The sequence below is a fragment of the Symsagittifera roscoffensis genome, chromosome 3 (assembly GCF_963678635.1).
Source record: "Symsagittifera roscoffensis chromosome 3, txSymRosc1.1, whole genome shotgun sequence".
Classification (NCBI taxonomy): domain Eukaryota; kingdom Metazoa; phylum Xenacoelomorpha; order Acoela; family Convolutidae; genus Symsagittifera; species Symsagittifera roscoffensis.
Genome location: NC_087064.1, coordinates 27,271,593 through 27,278,841, shown reverse-complemented (window position 1 = coordinate 27,278,841; position 7,249 = coordinate 27,271,593).

The following is a 7,249-nucleotide window of genomic DNA, read 5'->3' as shown; positions in this document are numbered from 1 at the left end:
CAAACATTGATGTTTTTTCTGCAGGTCGCATAGTTGAAAAGTAATTAATCCTTTTTAATGTTTTAGCTGAACGAGCGCCGTTAAGAGCAACAAATCTGATTGGCCAGAAAGCTAAGAAAAATTACCTTTAAAATCTCAGAGAATAAATTACTTAAAGCAAAAATAAATTTAAAAAAAATTTGTTTGAAATTTTTCTAATTCCTTAATCGTTTAGGATTTCATCAGAACGCATTACTATTCTAAAATTAATAGTCAAAATAGTAAAACAACGGCTATTTTTTCTCGCTAAACTTAAAAAAAACGGTTTACAATTCTGGACTAATTATGATCACCGATATCCACTACCCAGACCCTAACTTTTTGTCGAAGACTCGAAATTATAATAGCAATATTGTTTTTTTTGCACTGCTGAAACAAGTTGAGAAAAAATCAGATTCGCTTTTAATTGTTAAACATACATTTGAAAAAGCAATGCATTGTAAAAAATCCTCATTTAAAACAAACCTTCGCTATTTTAGTTTAAGAAACTAGTTTAAAAAATGGCTCACTAAAATTTTTTAAGGGTTTTTTGGGATTTTTCAAGATCCCTTCTTATAATTATTGAAGGTGAAGTCAAGAATGCTTTTCTGAAACTTTTCAGGTTAGTTTTCGGACGGCGAACTTCGAGACCGAATAAGACAATTAACAGTGTTAAATAGGCATCGAAAAAAAATTTAGTACAAGATTGAAATAAAGACAATGACAGCCAGTGGCTGTGCAGCTAGCACAGACTTTTCAGATGATACTAATTTAAAAAATTGAAAAGTAAAAAATAAATAAAAGTAAAGATTTTCATCACTTAAATAGAATGCTTATGAACTAAGTTCATCGAATCCTAATTTCCAACAGATGATTGGAAAAGAGTCAAGGAACGCAACCAAACAAAAAATAATGACTTATCTTTGAAAAATCTCAGCTTAAGTCTTAGAGAAAAAAATAAATGCCCTTCAAGATTTTTGAGTTACTAGAACACTTTAAGATTGACACTTTCTTCATCAAATTAAACCAAATTGTGACAATTGGATCAATAGATAAGTTTTGACAATTTTAAGAAATTGTGAAGAATTTTGACATTTCTTGACATCTTTGTACAGAAGACCAAATGGCTAAACTGAAGACTTTTTAAATTTCTAGCTATGCCTTTATTTTTTTTTTTTGAAATCAGTCAATTATCTATTTGGTTCACTTTTTCATCATTTTTGTTTCATTTAGGTCCACGTTTTACATTACTGGCAGAGTTTGCACATAGCTAGCCAACTTCGTCTTCATTGTAGAACATCCATAAATATTTCTCTAGGGTAAGAAATCATGGTCTGGGCCAAGACTCTTCCACTTGGTCCTTGTGCCTCGGAAGCACACACTGGAAGCACGGAGCACGGCAAAAGACAGCCGGCACTTCAGCTAGTTCATAGTCTTACTATAGGGTTTCTCCCACTTGGTAGATAATGCTTATCCTATTCTCCGAAGGAAATTTGCAAATTCTGGAGCGAGAATCCCATCGACAGACACGACAAGAGGAGTGAAAGACATATGTCTTTCATGACACGCGTCTGAATATTTTGTCTTTTTCTCAACCTCTGCTGAGTGCAAAACACTCATGGGGCTTCTGTTCTGATAGGAGATGGCGTCGGTGTCAGAGACACGAATATCAAAAGACACTCCTCCCTGTCTAACATAAACTCCACGACAAAACGAATCTGCACGCTAACGCATGCCGTAGGGTGAATGGTGACTGACAACCATCACAAAAAGTTGGCGAAGCGTTCAAGTTTTTGTTATACCGGACACTCAATGCATCCCGAAACTCCACTCCCGAAAGATCAAAGTTTTCTGCAGCAATCGGTAACGCTGTCAGCCAGGCAGACAAGCTTCCTTCATTGATTCTTTTTACTGCGCGAACTTGGTCTGCTGGTAGCTCATTCAATAACTCCCCAACAACTCTTCATGTTTTTCTTCCATTATTTGATGATGCTTTTTCCGCGATCGAGACATTTGCTTTCTGTGGTCTTCATGGGAAAAACCGTGCTGATCAACAAGAGCATCATAAAGAACCGTAACTGCTTCCCGTGACGTGTTGTAAGACTCATCAGCGAAACTGGTTGGGTTAGACACTCCAAGACCACCCTTTATTGCTGGCAAACAAAAGAGACGTCTCTCCATTGATGAAATCGACGAAGTTCCAAGTATCGCAGGTAAGAATTTTTTCTTCAAAAGGTTCTCTAGCGGTTGAAAAAGCTGACTAGAACCAGCCAAAATACGATGGGAAAAATTCCATTCCGCTTGTAGGGACTTAGTCAGTCCTGATAAAGCACATTGTGGTTCTGTTTTTGCCAAAAAAGAAAATTTCTCAATTTTGTCTACCCATTCAGATTCTTTCTTTTTCAGGAAGATGTCCTTCTCATTTCCGTCTCCATTGAAACCGCTCAAAAACCTGTTCGCTTCCACTATAGTAATCGAGTACTTGTCAAATATGTGATGCGCTTCTTCAGCATATTGTTTATCGACAATCAGAAAATTTTTGGAAGGCTCTGGAAAGAAACCGAAGGCGGGACCTTCCTCAATCAAGTTTTTCAGCCATATCTCCAATTTCTTGAGTTTTGCTATGGCCGCAGAATCATCAGCATACCAACTTTCTAACACATTGTTCGGATCCTTTAACTTCCGAATCATGGGAAGAAGTGAAACACCATAGAAGAACATTGTCAGTGGATCTCCCTGTGTTGTTCCGTCCCTACTGTATATCACTTCATCGGCGCCAGCAACGAAAAGCGACGCGAAGCCTCTGTAAGTATTGAAGAGAAATCTAGAACATCTAGGCCACAATACTCGAGCGTTCCAAAACGCTGCTTCACGATTGAGCGAGTTGAAAGCATTTGATGCATCCATCAACAGCATGCCACAGCCGCCTTCCTTGTTGTCATCAAAAACATCAGAGAGCGCATGAATTGCACCTTCAACGCCAGCTTTCAGCCCACACGCTAATTGATCAGTCGAACATGTTTCTTCAAGGTCAATTTTTGTGAGCTCAGCCACTTTTTTGCAAATTATACTCCGTAGTAACCCACCTATGCCAATAGGTCGCACGTCAGGACAATTATCAAGCGCAATCATTCTTCCAGAAACCAGTGCTCGCACTTTCGACCATGGTAAGATTTGATTGCACATTTTTGTGGCGAGAGTTGCAACTTCGTCTCTCAAGTGTGAACTGTGAGCCCCATGACGTAAAAAAACCGTCTGCCAATGCTCAGAATCTGTTCCCGAAGCTCCCGAACTGCCCTGCAAAGAACGCGCCGTCTTTTCAATGGAAGCAGAACTGATTATAACATCTTCAAAGTCGGGTACAACTGGCACTTGCAATCGCGAAGAGAGATGTGACTTGTGTGGCTGTGGATGCTTTGACTTCAAAGTCTCTAAAACGGTCGGAAACATCTTCACCTCTTGCATCGGATCAAGCACACCCCCGCTTGCTCTCTCCGAGAGCCACCGCATAGCGCTTCTCACGTTGCCTTTCATCAATAATGAAGCAAACACTTTCGAGACATGTTTGTCGTCCAAACTATCTTGATTTATTTGTTTCTTTTTGCCACATCTCACTGCTTCCGCCAACAACTTGTCGAATTTGTTTTCTTTCCAGTCTTCAATGCGCTGTCCAAGTCCAATAAGTATTCGAATATCTTTTGATGCTTTGATCATTGGATCTCTTCGTAACAAAACACGACTCATCACCAGAACTCTTTCTGAAGTGGAATCAGCAGTGGTAGAAAGAAGCTTCAGTTCATGTGTCAGGAGGTCTACGTACTTCCTACCAATGTTACCATTAGGCAAAGTATATAGCCTTTTTGGCAACAGTACACTTTTCACCCATCTTTCGGTCCAAATCGAATGATCAAGACAAGTTGATTCGTCAAGTGACGCACCGAATGCTTCTATTATTATGTCTTCGTCATGGCTTTCAAGATTCGGATCAGTTTCTGGTAGCACATTTTCTATTTGCAGGTCTTGCATGGCCTGAGTTAATTCTGTGCGGCCATTGCTTGTCGGTGTAACATTAACGCGGTCATTGTTATCTTGTGATTTTAACAAGTCTTCCACTTCAAACCCGCTGGTATTGGAAACACTGAGCTGCGAATCAGAATTATACCCCGGATAACTAGGCAGTTTGATAATTCTCTGAGTCCGCCTCATGATATCACGAGCGTTCCTCGAACCAAACTCGAACTCTTCCCGAGCACGGGCCACTGTGCTCCAGAAACGAGCTTCTCTCTAAACACGAACTCCAAGCACCTGCTCTGTACCAAACACACACGAGCTCCAAGCACCGGCTCTGCATCCAAAACGAGCACCAATCCACAAATAAGCTGTACCCCGAACACGTGCTCTGCTCCAAACTCACGAGTTCACCTCCAAACACGAGAGCTCTGATCCAAATACGAGCACTGCTTGAGATAAAATGTCCGCTCAGTTGTCGATGTTGCAGTGGTCGTTGTTTTTTTTTCTTGCTTAACAAGACACGTGCAAAATTCACAACAGAACAATAGTTACAATAGTTGCAATAGTTGCAATAGTTGTCGATGTTGCAGTGGTCGTTGTTTTTTTTTCTTGCTTAACAAGACAAGTGCTATATTCACAACAGAACAATTTCAGAACAGCAGAACAATTATACAACAGAGCAATAGTTGCAATAGTTGCAATAGTTGTCGATGTTGCAGTGGTTGTTTTTTTTTCTTGCTTAACACGACACGTGCGATTTAACCAAGGCGCAGCAGCTTTAATAGAGGGAAGTTCAAAATTCATTTTAGATCACTTCCAGATGTTAGTCTCAAGCTGTGTCTCTGAGTGCTCTGAACGAGTTCTCAGGGATTCGACTAAGGAATCACGTCTTAAAGAACCACGAAAAGGAATTCGACTTCAAGTTCGCCTATAGGGCCTTCTCGACCATGGACTTTTCGGTCGAACTCTGACATGTGTTCAACCCGCCCCGGTCGAAACATAAATCGCAAACATCGACCCGGGTTGTTCCGAATGGAGGCTTCATAAACAAAACAAAGTGTTGCTTCCAACTGCAAGTTCCAGTCGGCACTACACGAATATTCCATTTTGCTACCCTAAAGATGACATCAGTTACTATTAGTACACCTCAAAAAACGGATTCTTTAGATGAGTGAATAGATGCATTATAGGTTTTTCATTCTGATTTGATACGTATAGAAGCCATTATCAGAGTAAAAACAAAGATAGCCGGGTACTGTGCAAGTGGCACAGAATGTTCCGAACACAGACTTAAGAAAATACAAAAAAGTTTTTTCAAGTTGCTGTTTTTATCTGCATGTTGCGATGAAAAGATCTGAACGAAAAACAGAGCTTAGGCCTATTTGATTGTCATAAGAAAAAGGTCAATTGGAAACAGCTTTTGAAAATAACTGACAAGAAAAACAAAAAAGTAAAAATTTTCGCACGTTTTTTTTGAATTTCCAAGATTTTGATTCTTAAAATTGCGCTAAAAACTCCAAAAACTAGTTATACTTGAAAACATTAAGTTTCACGGCTTAAATTAAGCTCAAATGAGTTATTGTAAGCCTACACGGTCACTTTATCAACTCGAAATTGGATCAAAAATCAAAAAGTTCAAACCGGTTTTTCTCGTCACTGTGAAGACAATTTCATATTTTTAACGTCATTCGAAAATGTCATTGAAAATTATTACTACTGAAAATGTTTTAGTATGATATATCACTCGACCCAATCCTATGATTATTGTGGCGGCACCTGATTTTGCGCAGAAAACAAAACGAAAGAAAAAAAACAAGAAAGAAATCTAAAACACTTGATTCATAAAAACACGAATTCACGAAATTTAAAACTCAATTGGTTGTTGACTTTATTGAAAGGCTTGCTTTGCACAGAAAGGGCTGTTAAAAATAATGCATGCACAAAGGCGATTATTAACAAGATGCAAAATTGGCTACTGAAATGACTCCGTTACTTTATTCGAAGCAATAAATCCAAGAACGTAGCCGAGCGTTTAAAACAGCCAATTTTGCATCTTGGCGGAAAAAAAGTCTCACGTTTTTTCTTCGTCGATTAAACTAGGACGATGTAGATCTACTTGCTAGTGAACAAATTATTTTCTTTGTTTGGATTTTTTTATTTCTTTACCCCTTATTGGACCTTTTAAACTATCCCTCTATGAATGTATTATTGTCTACAACCGTTTCTGTGGAAAAAATGCATTTCAAAAAGGTCAACAATTGATTGGTTTTGGAATTTCGTAAGTTTGTCTTTGTATGATTCACTTTTCAAATGGTACTTGAATAGTGAATTTTGATTATATTTACTCTCTGAACACTGTACTCTGTTCTAAACTAGTGCTAATCAAAATTGATTCTGAAAATCAAAAAAGGGGAAATAATTAAGGAGTTGCATTTTTTAACCTCTGTTACAGTGATATAGTAAAAAAAAGTCTTGAACTTTAAATTTTGTCATGTTTTTAACAGACTGGATTTAAATTTCATATAGTTAAATTTGAATGTTCGGAATGACGTAATTAAATTTGAATTTTTTTTTAGATTAATCAGTAAAAATTAACTAACAGGTATTTATAGATTTTAATGAAATAAAAAGCTTCTCACTAATTGTAAATTTTGTCCATAACTTTTACAGCAAAAAAGTATGCACATATTAGTGCTCAATTAAAATTTTGAAAACCTTGATAAATATCTTATCCGCAGCTGAGCAGCTGAGTAGGTATTCGTTTAAATAAGTAGTGACAAGTATTGGAAAATGCAAATTTATATATATATATATATATATATATATATATATATATATATAAATCAGACGGTTGCGCCCTCATAGCACTTCTGCACTAATTGTAAGCCTTCGATCTCCTTGCCGACCCAAAGGATCCCCTTTTGTACTGTTTTGAGATATCCATTTTTGGTGACGGTCTCTAAAAACTATCTAAAGGCACCTTCGGAGCCAATATATGCCAAAATTTGAGGGTAGCGCGCAAAAAAATGCAGTTTATTAGACAAAATTTGCATGCCGCGCAGACCTTTTGACCAAAACGGGGATTCTGTAGTGCTTAGGGAGAGCTTGGAGAATCAATTTGGTCGACCTAAAAAAAAGAGGTCAAAAGGTTATATTTTTCAAAAAATCCGACCCCCCCTCCCCTCGAGAAAATCCTACATCCGCCATTGGTCTTGATTGA